Consider the following 17,319-nt stretch of genomic DNA (forward strand, 5'->3'; position numbering starts at 1 on the left):
TGGGTTCGGCTCTTGACTCGGCTCGCATCGGCTCTAAGCTGGGCTTGGGGATTGTCTCGGGGCTCATCTCGAGGCTCGGCTCTGGGCTGTGTGCTCGGCTTGGCTCGGGGCTCGGCTCGAGGCTCGGCTCGATACTCGACTCTGGGCTCGCCTCTAGGCTGGGCTCTGGGCTCGGCTCGGCTCTAGGCTGGGCTCGGGGCTCGGATCTGGGTTCGGCTCTGGACTAGGCTCGCCACGGTTCTAGGCTGGGCTTGGGGATTGTCTCGGGGCTCGTCTCGAGGCTCGGATCTGGTCTCTGTGCTCGGCTGTGCTCGGGGCAAGGCTCGAGGCTCGGCTCTGGGCTCGGCTCTCTACTCGGCTCTAGGCTGCGTCCGTACCTCGGCTCTGGACTCGGCTCGGCTCTAGGCTGGGCTTGGGGCTCGGATCTCGCTTCGGCTCTGTACTCGGCTCGCCTCGGCTCTAGGCTGGGCTTGGGGATTGTCTCGGGGCTCGTCTCGAGGCTCGGATCTGGGCTCTGTGCTCGGCTGGGCTCAGGGCTCGGCTCGATGCTCGGCGCTGGGCTCGGCTCTAGGCTATGCTCTGGGCTCGGCTCGGCTCTAGGCTGCTCTCGGGGCTCGGATCTGGGTTCGGCTCTGGACTCGGCTCGCCTCGGCTCTAGCCTGGGCTTGGGGATTGTCTCGGGTCTCATCTCGAGGCTCGGCTCTGGGCTCGGGGCTCGGCTGGGCTCGGGGCTCGGGTCGAGCCTCGGCTCTCGGCTCGGCTCTAGGCTGGGCTCTGGCCTCGGCTCGGCTCTAGGCTGGGCTCGGGGCTCTGATCTGGGTTCGGCTCTGGACTCGGCTCGCCTCGGCTCTAGTCTGGGCTTGGGTATTGTCTCGGGGCTCGTCTCGAGGCTCGGCTCTGGGCTCTGTGCTCGGCTGGGCTCGGGGCTCGGCTCGGCTCTAGGCTGGGCTTGGGGATTTTCTCGGGGCTCGTCTCGAGGCTCGGATCTGGACTCGGGGCTCGGCTGGGATCGGGTCTCGGCTCGAGGCTCGGCTCAGGGCTCGGCTCTAGGCTGGGCTCCGGGCTCGGCTCGGCTCTAGGCTGGGCTCGGGGCTCGGATCTGGGTTCGGCTCTGGACTCGGCTCGCCTCGGCTCTATGCTGGGCTTGGGGATTGTCTCGGGGCTCGTCTTGAGGCTCGGCTCTGGGCTCTGTGCACGGCTGGGCTCGGGGCTCGGCTCGAGGCTCGGCTCTAGGCTCGGCTCTGGACTCGGCTCTAGGCTGGGCTCGAGGCTCGGCTCTGGGCTTGTGTGCTCTCGGCTTTGGGCTGGGCTCAGGGATCGGCTCTGCTCTTGGCTCGGCTCGTGGCTCAGATCGCGCCCGAATCTGGGCTCGACTCTGGACTCGGCTCGGCTCCAGGCTGGGCTCGGGGCTCAGATCTCGGTTCGTCTCTGGACTCGGCTCGCCTCGGCTCTAGGCTGGGCTTGGGGATTGTCTCGGGGTTCGTCTCGAGGCTCGGCGCTGGGCTCGGGGCTCGGCTGGGCTCGGGGCTCGGCTCGAGGCTCGGCTCTGGGCTCGGCTCTAGGCTGGGCTCTGGCTTCGGCTCGGCTCTCGGTTGGGCTCGGGGCTCGGATCTGGGTTCGGCTCTGGACTAGGCTCGCCTCGGCTCTAGGCTGGGCTTGGGGATTGTCTCGGGGCTCGTCTCGAGGCTCGCCTCTGGGCTCTGTGCTCGGGGCTCGGCTCTAGGCTGTGCTCGAGTCTCGGTTCTGGGCTCGGCTCTAGGCTGGGCTCTGGACTCGGATCTGGGTTCGTCTCTGGACTCGGCTCGCCTCGGATCTAGGCTGGGCTTGGGGATTGTCTCGGGGCGCGTCTTGAGGATCGGCTCTGGGCTCTGTGCTCGGCTGGGCTCGGGGCTTGGCTCGAGGCTCGGCTTTGGGCTCGGCTCTGGACTCGGCTCTAGGCTGGGCTCGAGGCTCGGCTCTGGGCTTGTCTGCTCTCGGCTTTGGGCTGGGCTCAGGGATCGGCTCTGCTCTTGGCTCGGCTCGAGGCTCAGATCTCGCCCGACTCTGGGCTCGGTTGGGCTCTAGGCTGGGCTCGGGGCTCGGATCTCGCTTCGGCTCTGGACTCGGCTCGCCTCGGCTCTAGGCTGGGCTTGGGGATTGTCTCGGGGCTCGTCTCGAGGCTCGGCTCTCGGCTCTGGGCTCGGCTGTGCTCGGGGCTCGGCTCGAGGCTCGGCTCTGGGCGCGGCTCTGGACTCGGCTCGGCTCTAGGCTGGGCTCGAGGCTCGGATCTGGGTTCGGCTCTGGACTCGGCTCACCTCGGCTCTAGGCTGGGCTTGGGTATTGTGTCAGGGCTCGCCTCGAGGCTCGGCTCTGGCCTCTGGGCTCGGCTGGGCTCGGGGCTCGGCTCGAGGCTCGGCTCTGGGCTCGGCCCTGGACTCGGCTTGGCTCTAGGATGGGCTCGGGGCTCAGATCTCGGTTCGGCTCTGGACTCGGCTCGCCTCGGCTCTAGGCTGGGCTTGGGGATTGTCTCGGGGCTCGTCTCGAGGCTCGGCTCTGGGCTCTGTGCTCGGCTGGGCTCGGGGCTCGGCTCGAGGCTCGGCTCTGGGCTCGGCTCTAGGCTGGGCTCTGGCTTCGGCTCGGCTCACGGTTGGGCTCGGGGCTCGGATCTGGGTTCGGCTCTGGACTCGGCTCGCCTCGGCTCTAGGCTGGGCTTGGGGATTGTCTCGGGGCTCGTCTCGAGCCTCGGCTCTGGGCTCTGTGCTCGGCTGGACTCGGGGCTCGGCTCGAGGCTCGGCTCTGGGCTCGGCTCTGGACTCGGCTCGGCTCTAGGCTGGGCTCGGGGCTCGGATCTGGGTTCGGCTCTGGACTAGGCTCCCCTCGGCTCTAGGCTGGGCTTGGGGATTGTCTCGGGGCTCGTCTCGAGGCTCGGCTCTGGCCTCTGGGCTCGTCTGGGCTCGGGGCTCGGCTCGAGGCTCGGCTCAGGGCTCGGCTCTGGACTCGGCTCGGTTCTAGGCTGTGCTCGAGGCTCGACTCTGGGTTCGGCTCTGGACTCGGCTCGCCTCGGCTCTAGGCTGGGCTTGGGGATTGTCTCGGGGCTCGTCTCGAGGCTCGGCTCTGGGCTCTGTGCTCGGCTGGGCTCGGGGCTCGGCTCGAGTCTCGGCTCTGGGCTCGGCTCGGCTCTAGGCTGGGCTCGGGGCTCTTATCTGGGCTCGGCTCTGGACTCGGTTCTAAGCTGGGCTCGAGGCTCGGATCTGGGTTCGGCTCTGGACTCGGCTCGCCTCGGCTCTAGGCTGGGCTTGGGGATTGTCTCGGGGCTCGTCTCGAGGCTCGGCTCTGGGCTCGGGGCACGGCTCGAGGCTCGGCTCGATACTCGGCTCTGGGCTCGCCTCTGGGCTGGGCTCTAAGCTGGGCTCGAGGCTCGGCTCTGGGCTTGTCCGCTCTCGGCTTTGGGCTGAGCTCAGTGATCGGCTCTGCTCTTGGCTCGGCTCGAGGCTCAGATCGCGCCCGACTCTGGGCTCGGCTCGGCTCTAGACTGGGCTCGGGGCTCGGATCTCGGTTCGGCTCTGGACTCGGCTCGCCTCGGCTCTAGGCTGGGCTTGGGGATTGTCTCGGGGCTCGTCTGGAGGCTCGGATTTGGGCTCTGTGCTCGGCTGTGCTCGGGGCTAGGCTCGAGGCTCTGCTCTGGGCTCGGCTCTCTACTCGGCTCTAGGCTGCGCTCGTACCTCGGCTCTGGATTCGGCTCGGCTCTAGGCTGGGTTCGGGGCTCTGATCTCGCTTCGGCTCTGGACTCGGCTCGCCTCGGCTCTAGGCTGGGCTTGGGGATTGTTTCGGCGCTCGTCTCGAGGCTCGGCTCTGGGCTATGTGCTCGGATGGGCTCGGGGCTCGGCTCCAGGCTCGGCTCTGGGCTCGGCTCTAGGCTGGGCTCTGGCCTCGGCTCGGCTCTAGGCTGGGCTCGGTTCTCGGATCTGGGTTCGGCTCTGGACTCGGCTTGCCTCGGATCTGGGCTGGGCTTGGGGATTGTCTCGGGGCTCGTCTCGAGGCTCGGCTCTGGGCTATGTGCTCGGCTGGGCTCGGGGTTCGGCTCGAGGCTCGGCTCTGGGCTCGGCTCTGGACTCGGCTCTAGGCTGGGATCGATGCTCGGCTCTGGGCTCGCCTCTAGGCTGGGCTCTGGCCTCGGCTCGGCTCTAGGCTGGGCTCGGGGCTCGGATCTGGGTTCGGCTCTGGACTCGGCTCGCCTCGGCTCTAGGATGGGCTCGGGGCTCGGATCTGGGTTCGGCTCTTGACTCGGCTCGCATCGGCTCTAAGCTGGGCTTGGGGATTGTCTCGGGGCTCATCTCGAGGCTCGGCTCTGGGCTGTGTGCTCGGCTTGGCTCGGGGCTCGGCTCGAGGCTCGGCTCGATACTCGACTCTGGGCTCGCCTCTAGGCTGGGCTCTGGGCTCGGCTCGGCTCTAGGCTGGGCTCGGGGCTCGGATCTGGGTTCGGCTCTGGACTAGGCTCGCCACGGTTCTAGGCTGGGCTTGGGGATTGTCTCGGGGCTCGTCTCGAGGCTCGGATCTGGTCTCTGTGCTCGGCTGTGCTCGGGGCAAGGCTCGAGGCTCGGCTCTGGGCTCGGCTCTCTACTCGGCTCTAGGCTGCGTCCGTACCTCGGCTCTGGACTCGGCTCGGCTCTAGGCTGGGCTTGGGGCTCGGATCTCGCTTCGGCTCTGTACTCGGCTCGCCTCGGCTCTAGGCTGGGCTTGGGGATTGTCTCGGGGCTCGTCTCGAGGCTCGGCTCTGGGCTCTGTGCTCGGCTGGGCTCAGGGCTCGGCTCGATGCTCGGCGCTGGGCTCGGCTCTAGGCTATGCTCTGGGCTCGGCTCGGCTCTAGGCTGCTCTCGGGGCTCGGATCTGGGTTCGGCTCTGGACTCGGCTCGCCTCGGCTCTAGCCTGGGCTTGGGGATTGTCTCGGGTCTCATCTCGAGGCTCGGCTCTGGGCTCGGGGCTCGGCTGGGCTCGGGGCTCGGGTCGAGCCTCGGCTCTCGGCTCGGCTCTAGGCTGGGCTCTGGCCTCGGCTCGGCTCTAGGCTGGGCTCGGGGCTCTGATCTGGGTTCGGCTCTGGACTCGGCTCGCCTCGGCTCTAGTCTGGGCTTGGGTATTGTCTCGGGGCTCGTCTCGAGGCTCGGCTCTGGGCTCTGTGCTCGGCTGGGCTCGGGGCTCGGCTCGGCTCTAGGCTGGGCTTGGGGATTTTCTCGGGGCTCGTCTCGAGGCTCGGATCTGGACTCGGGGCTCGGCTGGGATCGGGTCTCGGCTCGAGGCTCGGCTCAGGGCTCGGCTCTAGGCTGGGCTCCGGGCTCGGCTCGGCTCTAGGCTGGGCTCGGGGCTCGGATCTGGGTTCGGCTCTGGACTCGGCTCGCCTCGGCTCTATGCTGGGCTTGGGGATTGTCTCGGGGCTCGTCTTGAGGCTCGGCTCTGGGCTCTGTGCACGGCTGGGCTCGGGGCTCGGCTCGAGGCTCGGCTCTAGGCTCGGCTCTGGACTCGGCTCTAGGCTGGGCTCGAGGCTCGGCTCTGGGCTTGTGTGCTCTCGGCTTTGGGCTGGGCTCAGGGATCGGCTCTGCTCTTGGCTCGGCTCGTGGCTCAGATCGCGCCCGAATCTGGGCTCGACTCTGGACTCGGCTCGGCTCCAGGCTGGGCTCGGGGCTCAGATCTCGGTTCGTCTCTGGACTCGGCTCGCCTCGGCTCTAGGCTGGGCTTGGGGATTGTCTCGGGGTTCGTCTCGAGGCTCGGCGCTGGGCTCGGGGCTCGGCTGGGCTCGGGGCTCGGCTCGAGGCTCGGCTCTGGGCTCGGCTCTAGGCTGGGCTCTGGCTTCGGCTCGGCTCTCGGTTGGGCTCGGGGCTCGGATCTGGGTTCGGCTCTGGACTAGGCTCGCCTCGGCTCTAGGCTGGGCTTGGGGATTGTCTCGTGGCTCGTCTCGAGGCTCGCCTCTGGGCTCTGTGCTCGGGGCTCGGCTCTAGGCTGTGCTCGAGTCTCGGTTCTGGGCTCGGCTCTAGGCTGGGCTCTGGACTCGGATCTGGGTTCGTCTCTGGACTCGGCTCGCCTCGGATCTAGGCTGGGCTTGGGGATTGTCTCGGGGCGCGTCTTGAGGATCGGCTCTGGGCTCTGTGCTCGGCTGGGCTCGGGGCTTGGCTTGAGGCTCGGCTTTGGGCTCGGCTCTGGACTCGGCTCTAGGCTGGGCTCGAGGCTCGGCTCTGGGCTTGTCTGCTCTCGGCTTTGGGCTGGGCTCAGGGATCGGCTCTGCTCTTGGCTCGGCTCGAGGCTCAGATCTCGCCCGACTCTGGGCTCGGTTGGGCTCTAGGCTGGGCTCGGGGCTCGGATCTCGCTTCGGCTCTGGACTCGGCTCGCCTCGGCTCTAGGCTGGGCTTGGGGATTGTCTCGGGGCTCGTCTCGAGGCTCGGCTCTGGGCTCTGGGCTCGGCTGTGCTCGGGGCTCGGCTCGAGGCTCGGCTCTGGGCGCGGCTCTGGACTCGGCTCGGCTCTAGGCTGGGCTCGAGGCTCGGATCTGGGTTGGGCTCTGGACTCGGCTCACCTCGGCTCTAGGCTGGGCTTGGGTATTGTGTCAGGGCTCGCCTCGAGGCTCGGCTCTGGGCTCTGTGCTCGGCTGGGCTCGGGGCTCGGCTCGAGGCTCGGCTCTGGGCTCGGCCCTGGACTCGGCTTGGCTCTAGGATGGGCTCGGGGCTCAGATCTCGGTTCGGCTCTGGACTCGGCTCGCTCGTCTCTAGGCTGGGCTTGGGGATTGTCTCGGGGCTCGTCTCGAGGCTCGGCTCTGGCTCGGGGCACGGCTCGAGGCTCGGCTCGATACTCGGCTCTGGTCTCGCCTCTAGGCTGGGCTCTGGGCTCGGCTGGGCTCGGGGCTCGGCTCGAGGCTCGGCTCTGGGCTCGGCTCTGGACTCGGCTTGGCTCTAGGATGGGCTCGGGGCTCGGATCTTGGTTCGGCTCTGGACTCCTGTACTCGACTCGCCTCGGCAATAGTCTGGGCTTGGGGATTGTCTCGGGGCTCGTCTCGAGGCTCGGCTCTGGGCTCTGTGCTCGGCTGGGCTCGGGGCTCGGCTCGAGGCTCGGCTCTGGGCTCGGCTCTAGGCTGGGCTCTGGCCTCGGCTCGGCTCTAGGCTGGGCTCGGGGCTCGGATCTGGGTTCGGCTCTGGACTCGGCTCGCCTCGGCTCTAGGATGGGCTCGGGGCTCGGATCTGGGTTCGGCTCTTGACTCGGCTCGCCTCGGCTCTAAGCTGGGCTTGGGGATTGTCTCGGGGCTCATCTCGAGGCTCGGCTCTGGGCTCTGTGCTCGGCTTGGCTCGGGGCTCGGCTCGAGGCTCGGCTCGATACTCGACTCTGGGCTCGCCTCTAGGCTGGGCTCTGGGCTCGGCTCGGCTCTAGGCTGGGCTCGGGGCTCGGATCTCGCTTCGGCTCTGGACTCGGCTCGCCTCGGCTCTAGGCTGGGCTTGGGGATTGTCTCGGGGCTCGTCTCGAGGCTCGGCTCTGGGCTCTGTGCTCGGCTGGGCTCAGGGCTCGGCTCGATGCTCAGCGCTGGGCTCGGCTCTAGGCTATGCTCTGGGCTCGGCTCGGCTCTAGGCTGCGCTCGGGGCTCGGATCTGTGTTCGGCTCTGGACTCAGCTCGCCTCGGCTCTAGCCTGGGCTTGGGGATTGTCTCGGGGCTCATCTCGAGGCTCGGCTCTGGGCTCGGGGCTCGGCTGGGCTCGGGGCTCGGGTCGAGCCTCGGCTCTCGGCTCGGCTCTAGGCTGGGCTCTGGCCTCGGCTCGGCTCTAGGCTGGGATCGGGGCTCTGATCTGGGTTCGGTTCTGGACTCGGCTCGCCTCGGCTCTAGTCTGGGCTTGGGTATTGTCTCGGGGCTCGTCTCGAGGCTCGGCTCTGGGCTCTGTGCTCGGCTGGGCTCGGGGCTCGGCTCGGTTCTAGGCTGGGCTCGGGGCTCTGATCTCGCTTCGGCTGTGGACTCGGCTCGCCTCGTCTCTAGGCTGGGCTTGGGGATTGTCTCGGGGCTCGTCTCGAGGCTCGGCTCTGGCTCGGGGCACGGCTCGAGGCTCGGCTCGATACTCGGCTCTGGTCTCGCCTCTAGGCTGGGCTCTGGGCTCGGCTGGGCTCGGGGCTCGGCTCGAGGCTCGGCTCTGGGCTCGGCTCTGGACTCGGCTCGGCTCTAGGCTGGGCTCGGGGCTCGGATCTGGGTTCGGCTCTGGACTCGGCTCTCCTCGATTCTAGGCTCGTCTTGGGGATTGTTTCGGGGCTCGTATCGAGGCTCGGCTCTGGGCTATGTGCTCGGCTGGGCTCGGGGTTCGGCTCGAGGCTCGGCTCTGGGCTCGGCTCTGGACTCGGCTCTAGGCTGGGATCGATGCTCGGCTCTGGGCTCGGCTCTAGGCTGGGCTCTGGCCCCGGCTCGGCTCTAGGCTTGGCTCGGGGCTCGGATCTGGGTTCGGCTCTTGACTCGGCTCGCCTCGGCTCTAAGCTGGGCTTGGGGATTGTCTCGGGGCTCATCTCGAGTCTCGGCTCTGGGCTCTGTGCTCGGCTTGGCTCGGGGCTCGGCTCGAGGCTCGGCTCGATACTCGAATCTGGGCTCGCCTCTAGGCTGGGCTCTGGGCTCGGCTCGGCTCTAGGCTGGGCTCGGGGCTCGGATCTGGGTTCGGCTCTGGACTAGGCTCGCCACGGTTCTAGGCTGGGCTTAGGGATTGTCTCGGTGCTCGTCTCGAGGCTCGGATCTGGTCTCTGTGCTCGGCTGTGCTCGGGGCAAGGCTCGAGGCTCGGCTCTGGGCTCGGCTCTCTACTCGGCTCTAGGCTGCCTCCGTACCTCGGCTCTGGACTCGGCTCGGCTCTAGGCTGGGCTTGGGGCTCGGATCTCGCTTCGGCTCTGGACTCGGCTCGCCTCGGCTCTAGGCTGGGCTTGGGGATTGTCTCGGGGCTCGTCTCGAGGCTCGGCTCTGGGCTCTGTGCTCGGCTGGGCTCAGGGCTCGGCTCGATGCTCGGCGCTGGGCTCGGCTCTAGGCTATGCTCTGGGCTCGGCTCGGCTCTAGGCTGGGCTCTGGGCTCGGATCTGGGTTCGGCTCTGGACTCGGCTCGCCTCGGCTCTAGCCTGGGCTTGGGGATTGTCTCGGGGCTCATCTCGAGGCTCGGCTCTGGGCTCGGGGCTCGGCTGGGCTCGGGGCTCGGGTCGAGCCTCGGCTCTCGGCTCGGCTCTAGGCTGGGCTCTGGCCTCGGCTCGGCTCTAGGCTGGGCTCGGGGCTCTGATCTGGGTTCGGCTCTGGACTCGGCTCGCCTCGGCTCTAGTCTGGGCTTGGGTATTGTCTCGGGGCTCGTCTCGATGCTCGGCTCTGGGCTCTGTGCTCGGCTGGGCTCGGGGCTCGGCTCGGCTCTAGGCTGGGCTCGGGGCTCTGATCTCGCTTCGGCTGTGGACTCGGCTCGCCTCGGCTCTAGGCTGGGCTTGGGGATTTTCTCGGGGCTCGTCTCGAGGATCGGATCTGGGCTCGGGGCTCGGCTGGGCTCGGGGCTCGGCTCGAGGCTCGGCTCAGGGCTCGGCTCTAGGCTGGGCTCCGGGCTCGGCTCGGCTCTAGGCTGGGCTCGGGGCTCGGATCTGGGTTCGGCTCTGGACTCGGGTCGCCTCGGCTCTAGGCTGGGCTTGGTGATTGTCTCGGGGCTCGTCTCGAGGCTCGGCTCTGGGCTCGGTGCTCTGCTCGAGGCTTTGCTCTGGGCTCCGCTCTGGACTTGGTTCTAGGCTGGGCTCGAGTCTCGGCCCTCGGCTTGTCTCCTCTCGGCTTTGGGCTGAGCTCAGTGATCGGCTCTGCTCTTGGCTCGGCTCGAGGCTCAGATCGCGCCCGACTCTGGGCTCGGCTCTGGACTCGGCTCGGCTCTAGGCTGGGCTCGGGGCTCGGATCTCGGTTCGGCTCTGGACTCGGCTCGCCTCGGCTCTAGGCTGGGCTTGGGGATTGTCTCGGGGCTCGTCTCGAGGCTCGGCTCTGGGCTCGAGGCTCGGCTCTGGAATTGTCTGCTCTAGGCTTTGGGCTGGGCTCAATGGTCGGCTCTGCTCTTCGCTAGGCTCGAGGCTCAGCTCGCGCCTGACTCAGGGCTCGTCTCTAGACTCGGCCCGGCTCTAGGCTGGGCTCGGGGCTCGGATATGGGTTCGGCTCTGGAGTCGGCTCGCCTCGACTCTAGGCTCGGCTTGGGGATTGTTTCGGGGCTCGTCTCGAGGCTCGGCTCTGGGCTCTGTGCTGGGCTGGGCTCGGGGCTCGGCTCGAGGCTCGGCTCTGGGCTCTGCTCTGGACTCGGCTCGGCTCTAGGCTGGGCTCGAGGCTCGGCTCTGGAATTGTCTGCTCTCGGCTTTGGGCTGGGCCAAATGATCGGCTCTGCTCTTGGCTAGGCTCGAGTCTCAGCTCGCGCCCGACTCTGGGCTCGGCTCTGGACTCGGCTCTCTACTCGGCACTAGGCTGCGCTCGTACGTCGGCTCTGAACTCGGCTCGGCTCTAGGCTGGGCTCGGGGCTCTGATCTCGCTTCGGCTCTGGACTCGGCTCGCCTCGGCTCTAGGCTGGGCTTGGGGATTGTCTCGGGGCTCGTCTTGAGGCTCGGCTATGGGCTCTGTGCTCGGCTGTGCTCCGGGCTCGGCTCGAGGCTCGGCTCGATACTCGACTCTGGGCTCGCCTCTAGGCTGGGCTCTGGGCTCGGCTCGGCTCTAGGCTGGGCTCGGGGCTCGGATCTGGGTTCGGCTCTGGACTCGGCTCGCCTCGACTCTAGGCTCGGCTTGGGGATTGTTTCGGGGCTCGTCTCGAGGCTCGGCTCTGGGCTTGGAGCACGGCTCGAGGCTCGGCTCGATACTCGGCTCTGGGATCGCCTCTGGGCTGGGCTCTAAGCTGGGCTCGAGGCTCGGCTCTGGGCTTGTCTGCTCTCGGCTTTGGGCTGAGCTCAGTGAACGGCTCTGCTCTTGGCTCGGCTCGAGGCTCAGATCGCTCCCGACTCTGGGCTCGGCTCGGCTATAGGCTGGGCTCGGGGCTCGGATCTCGGTTCGGCTCTGGACTCGACTCGGCTCTAGGCTGGGCTCGGGGCTCGGATCTCGGTTCGGCTCTGGACTCGGCTCGCCTCGGATCTAGGCTGGGCTTGGGGATTGTCTCGGGGCTCGTCTCGAGGCTCGGCTCTGGGCTCGGGGCTCGGCTGGGCTCGGGGCTCGGGTCGAGGCTCGGCTCTGGGCTCGGCTCTAGGCTGGGCTCTGACCTCGGCTCGGCTCTAGGCTGGGCTCGGGGCTCGGATCTGGTTTCGGCTCTGGACTCGGCTCGCCTCGGCCCTAGGATGGGCTCGGGGCTCGGATCTGGGTTCGGCTCTGGACTCGGCTCGCCTCGGCTCTAGTCTGGGCTTGGGGATTGTCTCGGGGCTCATCTCGAGGCTCGGCTCTGGGCTCTGTGCTCGGCTTGGCTCGGGGCTCGGCTCGAGGCTCGGCTCGATACTCGACTCTGGGCTCGCCTCTAGGCTGGGCTCTGGGCTCGGCTCGGCTCTAGGCTGGGCTCGGGGCTCGGATCTGGGTTCCGCTCTGGACTAGGCTCGCCACGGCTCTAGGCTGGGCTTGGGGATTGTCTCGGGGCTCGTCTCGAGGCTCGGCTCTAGGCACGGCTCTGGACTCAGCTCGGCTCTAGGATGGGCTCGGGGCTCGGATCTGGGTTCGGCTCTGGACTCCTGGACTCGACTCGCCTCGGCAATAGTCTGGGCTTGGGGATTGTCTCGGGGCTCGTCTCGAGGCTCGGCTCTGTGCTCTGTGCTCGGCTGGGCTCGGGGCTCGGCTCGAGGCTCGGCTCTGGGCTCCGCTCTGGACTAGGTTCTAGGCTGGGCTCGAGTCTCGGCTCTGGGCTTGTCTGCTCTCGGCTTTGGGCTGAGCTCAGGGATCGGCTCTGCTCTTGGCTCGGCTCGAGGCTCAGATAGCGCCCGACTCTGGGCTCGGCTGTGGACTCGGCTCGGCTCTAGGCTGGGCTCGGGGCTCGGATCTCGGTTCGGCTCTGGACTCGGCTCGCCTCGGCTCTAGGCTGGGCTTGGGGATTGTCTCGGGGCTCGTCTCGAGGCTCGGCTCTGGGCTATGTGCTCGGCTGGGCTCGGGGCTCGTCTCGAGGCTCGGCTCTGGGCTCCGCTCTGGATGCGGCTCTAGGCTGGGCTCGAGGCTCGGCTCTGGAATTGTCTGCTCTCGGCTTTGGGCTGGGCTCAATGATCGGCTCCGCTCTTGGCTAGGCTCGAGGCTCAGCTCGCGCCCGACTCTGGCCTCGGCTCTGGACTCGGCTCGGCTCTAGGCTGTGCTCGGGCCTCGGATCTGGGTTCGGCTCTGGACTCGGCTCGCCTCGGCTCTAGGCTGGGCTTGGGGATTGTCTCGGGGCTCGTCTCGAGGCTCGGCTCTGGGCTCTGTGCTCGGCTGGGCTCGGGGCTCGCCTCCAGGCTCGGCTCTGGGCTCGGCTCTAGGCTGGGCTCCGGGCTCGGTTCGGCTCGAGGCTGGGCTCGAGGCTCGGATCTGGGTTCGGCTCTGGACTCGGCTCATCTCGGCTCTAAGCTGGGCTTGGGTATTATCTCGGGGCTCGTCTCGAGGCTCGGATCTGGGCTCGGGGATCGGCTGGGCTCGCGGCTCGGCTCGAGGCTCGGCTCTGGGCTCTGCTCTGGACTCGGTTCTAGGCTGGGCTCGAGGCTCGGCTCTGGGCTTGTCTGCTCTCGGCTTTGGGCTGGGCTCAGTGATCGGCTCTGCTCTTGTCTCGGCTCGAGGCTCAGATCGCGCCCGACTCTGGGCTCGGCTCTGGACTCGGCTCGGCTCTAGGCTGTGCTCGGGGCTCAGATCTCGGTTCGGCTCTGGACTCGGCTGCCTCGGCTCTAGGCTGGGCTTGGGGATTGTCTCGGGGCTCGTCTCGAGACTCGGCTCTGGGCTCTGTGCTCGGCTGGGCTCGGGGCTCGGCTCGAGGCTCGGCTCAGGGCTCGGCTCTAGGCTGGGCTCCGGGCTCGGCTCGGCTCTAGGCTGGGCTCGGGCCTCGGATCTGTGTTCGGCTCTGGACTCGGCTCGCCTCGGCTCTAGGCTGAGCTTGGGGATTGCCTCGGGGCTCGTCTCGAGGCTCGGCTCTGGGCTCGGCTCTGGACTCGGCTCGGCTCTAGGATGGGCTCGGGGCTCGGATCAGGTTTCGGCTCTGGACTCCTGGACTCGACTCGCCTCGGCAATAGTCTGGGCTTGGGGATTGTCTCGGGGCTCGTCTCGAGGCTCGGCTCTGTTCTCTGTGCTCGGCTGGGCTCGGGGCTCGGCTCGAGGCTCCGCTCTGGGCTCCGCTCTGGACTAGGTTCTAGGCTGGGCTCGAGTCTCGGCTCTGGGCTTGTCTGCTCTCGGCTTTGGGCTGAGCTCAGGGATCGGCTCTGCTCTTGGCTCGGCTCGAGGCTCAGATCTCGCCCGACTCTGGGCTCGGCTCTGGACTCGGATCGGCTCTAGGCTGGGCTCGGAGCTCGTATCTCGGTTCGGCTCTGGACTCGGCTCGCCTCGGCTCTAGGCTGGGCTTGGGGATTGTCTCGGGGCTCGTCTCGAGGCTCGGCTCTGGGCTCGGGGCTCGGCTCGAGTCTCGGCTCGATACTCGCCTCTGGGCTCGCCTCTAGGCTGGGCTCTGGGCTCGTCTCGGCTCTAGGCAGGGCTCGGGACTCGGATCTGGGTTCGGCTCTGGACTCGGCTCGCCTCGGCTCTAGGCTGGGCTTGGGGATTGTCTCGGGGCTCGTCTCGAGGCTCGGCTCTGGGCTATGTGCTCGGCTGGTCTCGGGGCTCGTCTCGATGCTCGGCTCTGGGCTCCGCTCTGGACGCGGCTCTTGGCTGGGCTCCGGGCTCGTCTCGGCTCGAGGCTGGGCTCGGGGCTCGGATCTGGGTTCGGCTCTGGACTCGGCTCATCTCGGCTCTAAGCTGGGCTTGGGGATTTTCTCGGGGATCGTCTCGAGGATCGGATCTGGGCTCGGGGCTCGGCTGGGCTCGGGTCTCGGCTCGAGGCTCGGCTCTGGTCTCGGCTCTGGACTCGGTTCTAGGCTGGGCTCGAGGCTCGGCTCTGGGCTTGTCTGCTCTCGGCTTTGGTCTGGGCTCAGGGATCGGCTCTGCTCTTGTCTCGGCTCGAGGCTCAGATCGCGCCCGACTCTGGGCTCGGCTCTGGACTCGGCTCGGCTCTAGGCTGTGCTCTGGGCTCAGATCTCGCTTCGGCTCTGGACACGGCTCGCCTCGGCTCTAGGCTGGGCTTGGGGATTGTCTCGGGGCTCGTCTCGAGGCTCGGCTCTGGGCTATGTGCTCGGCTGGGCTCGGGGCTCGTCTCGAGGCTCGGCTCTGGGCTCCGCTCTGGACGCGGCTCTTGGCTGGGCTCGAGGCTCGGCTCTGGAATTGTCTGCTCTCGGCTTTGGGCTGGGCTCAATGATCGGCTCTGCTCTTGGCTAGGCTCGAGGTTCAGATCGCGCCCGACTCTGGGCTCGGCTCTGGACTCGGCTCGGCTCTACGCTGTGCTCGGGCCTCGGATCTGGGTTCGGCTCTGGACTCGTCTCGCCTCGGCAATAGGCTGGGCTTGGGGATTGTCTCGGGGCTCGTCTCGAGGATCGGCTCTGGGCTCGGCTCTGGACTCGGTTCTAAACTGGGCTCGAGGCTCGGATCTCGGTTCGGCTCTGGACTCGGCTCGCCTCGGCTCTAGGCTGGGCTTGGGGATTGTCTCGGGGCTCGTCTCGAGGCTCGGCTCTGGGCTCTGTGCTCGGCTGGGTTCGGGACTCGGCTCGAGGCTCGGCTCAGGGCTCGGCTCTAGGCTGGGCTCCGGGTCGGCTCGGCTCTTGTCTGGGCTCGGGGCTCGGATCTGGTTTCGGCTGTGGACTCGGCTCGCCTCGGCTCTTGGCTGGGCTTGGGGATTGTCTCGGGGCGCGTCTTGAGGCCAGCTCTGGGCTCTGTGCTCGGCTGGGCTCGGGACTCGGCTCGATACTCGGCTCTAGTCTCGCCTCTAGGCTGGGCTCTGGGCTCGGCTCGGCTCTAGGCTGGGCTCGGGGCTCGGTTTTGGGCTTGTCTGCTCTCGGCTTTGGGCTGGGTTCAGGGATCGGCTCAGCTCTTGGCTCGGCTCGAGGCTCAGATCGCGCCCGACTCTGGGCTCGGCTCTGCTCTAGGCTGGGCTCGGGGCTCGGCTCGAGGCTCGGCTCAGGGCTCGGCTCTGGACTCGGCTCGGCTCTAGGCTGGGCTCGAGGCTCGGCTCTGGGTTCGGCTCTGGACTCGGCTCGCCTCGGCTCTATGCTGGGCTTGGGGATTGTCTCGGGGCTCGTCTCGAGGCTCGGCTCTGGGCTCGGGTCTCGGCTGGGCTCGGGGCTCGGCTCGAGGCTCGGCTCAGGGCTCGGCTCTAGGCTGGGCTCCGGGCTCGGCTCGGCTCTAGGCTGTTCTCGGGGCTCGGATCTGGGTTCGGCTCTGGACTCGGCTCGCCTCGGCTCTAGGCTGGGCTTGGGGATTGTCTCGGGGCTCGTCTCGAGGCTCGGCTCTGGGCTCTGTGCTCGGCTGGGCTCGGGGCTCGGCTTGAGTCTCGGCTCTGGGCTCGGCTCGGCTCTAGGCTGGGCTCGGGGCTCTTATCTGGGTTCGGCTCTGGACTCGGCACGCCTCGGCAATAGACGGGGCTTGGGGATTGTCTTGGGGCTCGTATCGAGGCTCGGCTCTGGTCTCTGTGCTCGGCTGGGCTCGGGGCTCGGCTCGAGGCTCGGCTCTGGGCTCGGCTCTGGACTCGGTTCTAGGCTGGGCTCGAGGCTCGGATCATCGGTTCGGCTCTGGACTCGGCTCGCCTCGGCTCTAGCCTGGGCTTGGGGATTGTCTTGGGGCTCGTCTCGAGGCTCGGATCTGTTCTCTGGGCTCGGCTGGCCTCGGGGCTCGGCTCGAGGCACAGCTCCGGTCTCGGCTCTAGGCTGGGCTCCGGGCTCGGCTCGGCTCTAGGCTGTGCTCGGGGCTATGATCTGGGTTCGGCTCTGGACTCGGCTCGCCTCGGCTCTAAGCTGGGCTTGGGGATTGTCTCGGGGCTCGTCTTGAGGCTCGGCTCTGGACTCTGTGCTCGGCTGGGCTCGGGGCTTGGCTCGAGGCTCGGCTTTGGGCTCGGCTCTGGACTCGGCTCTAGGCTGGGCTCGAGGCTCGGCTCTGGGCATGTCTGCTCTCGGCTTTGTGCTGAGCTCAGGGATCGGCTCTGCTCTTGGCTCGGCTCGAGGATCAGATCGCGCCCGACTCTAGGCTCGGCTCGGCTCTAGGCTGGGCTCGGGTCTCGGATCTCCGTTCGGCTCTGGACTCGGCTCGCCTCGGCTCTAGGCTGGGCTTGGGGATTTTCTCGGGGCTCGTCTCGAGGCTCGGCTCTGGGCTCTGTGCTCGGCTGGGCTCGGGGCTCGGCTCGAGGCTCGGCTCAGGGCTCGGCTCTGGACTCGGCTCGGCTCTAGGCTGGGCTCGGGGCTCGGATCTCGTTTCGGCTCTGGACACGGCTCCCCTCGGCTCTAGGCTGGGCTTGGGGATTGTCTCGGGGCTCGTCTCGAGGCTCGGCTCTGGGCTCTGTGCTCGGCTGGGCTCGGGGCTCGGCTCGAGGCTCGGCTCTGGGCTCGGCTCTAGGCTGGGCTCCAAGCTCGGCTCGGCTCTAGGCTGTGCTCGGGGCTCGGATCTGGGTTCGGCTCTGGAGTCGGCTCGGCTCTAGGCTGGGCTCGGGCCTCGGATCTGGGTTCGGCTCTGGACTCGGCACGCCTCGGCAATAGGCTTGGCTTGGGGATTGTCTTGGGGCTCGTCTCGAGGCTCGGCTCTGGTCTCTGTGCTCGGCTGGGCTCGGGGCTCGGCTCGAGGCTCGGCTCTGGGCTCGGCTCTGGACTCGGTTCTAAGCTGGGCTCGAGGCTCGGATCCCGGTTCGGCTCTGGACTCGGCTCGCCTCGGCTCTAGGCTGGGCTTGGGGATTGTCTCGGGGCTCGTCTCGATGCTCGGCTCTGGGCTATGTGCTCGGCTGGGCTCGGGGCTCGTCTCGAGGCTCGGCTCTGGGCTCCGCTCTGGACGCGGCTCTTGGCTGGGCTCGAGGCTCGGCTCTGGAATTGTCTGCTCTCGGCTTTGGGCTGGGCTCAATGATCGGCTCTGCTCTTGGCTAGGCTCGAGGTTCAGATCGCGCCCGACTCTGGGCTCGGCTCTGGACTCGGCTCGGCTCTACGCTGTGCTCGGGCCTCGGATCTGGGTTCGGCTCTGGACTCGTCTCGCCTCGGCAATAGGCTGGGCTTGGGGATTGTCTCGGGGCTCGTCTCGAGGATCGGCTCTGGGCTCGGCTCTGGACTCGGTTCTAAGCTGGGCTCGAGGCTCGGATCTCGGTTCGGCTCTGGACT

The sequence above is a fragment of the Athene noctua genome, chromosome 2 (genome assembly GCF_965140245.1).
Source record: "Athene noctua chromosome 2, bAthNoc1.hap1.1, whole genome shotgun sequence".
Taxonomy (NCBI): Eukaryota; Metazoa; Chordata; class Aves; order Strigiformes; family Strigidae; genus Athene; species Athene noctua.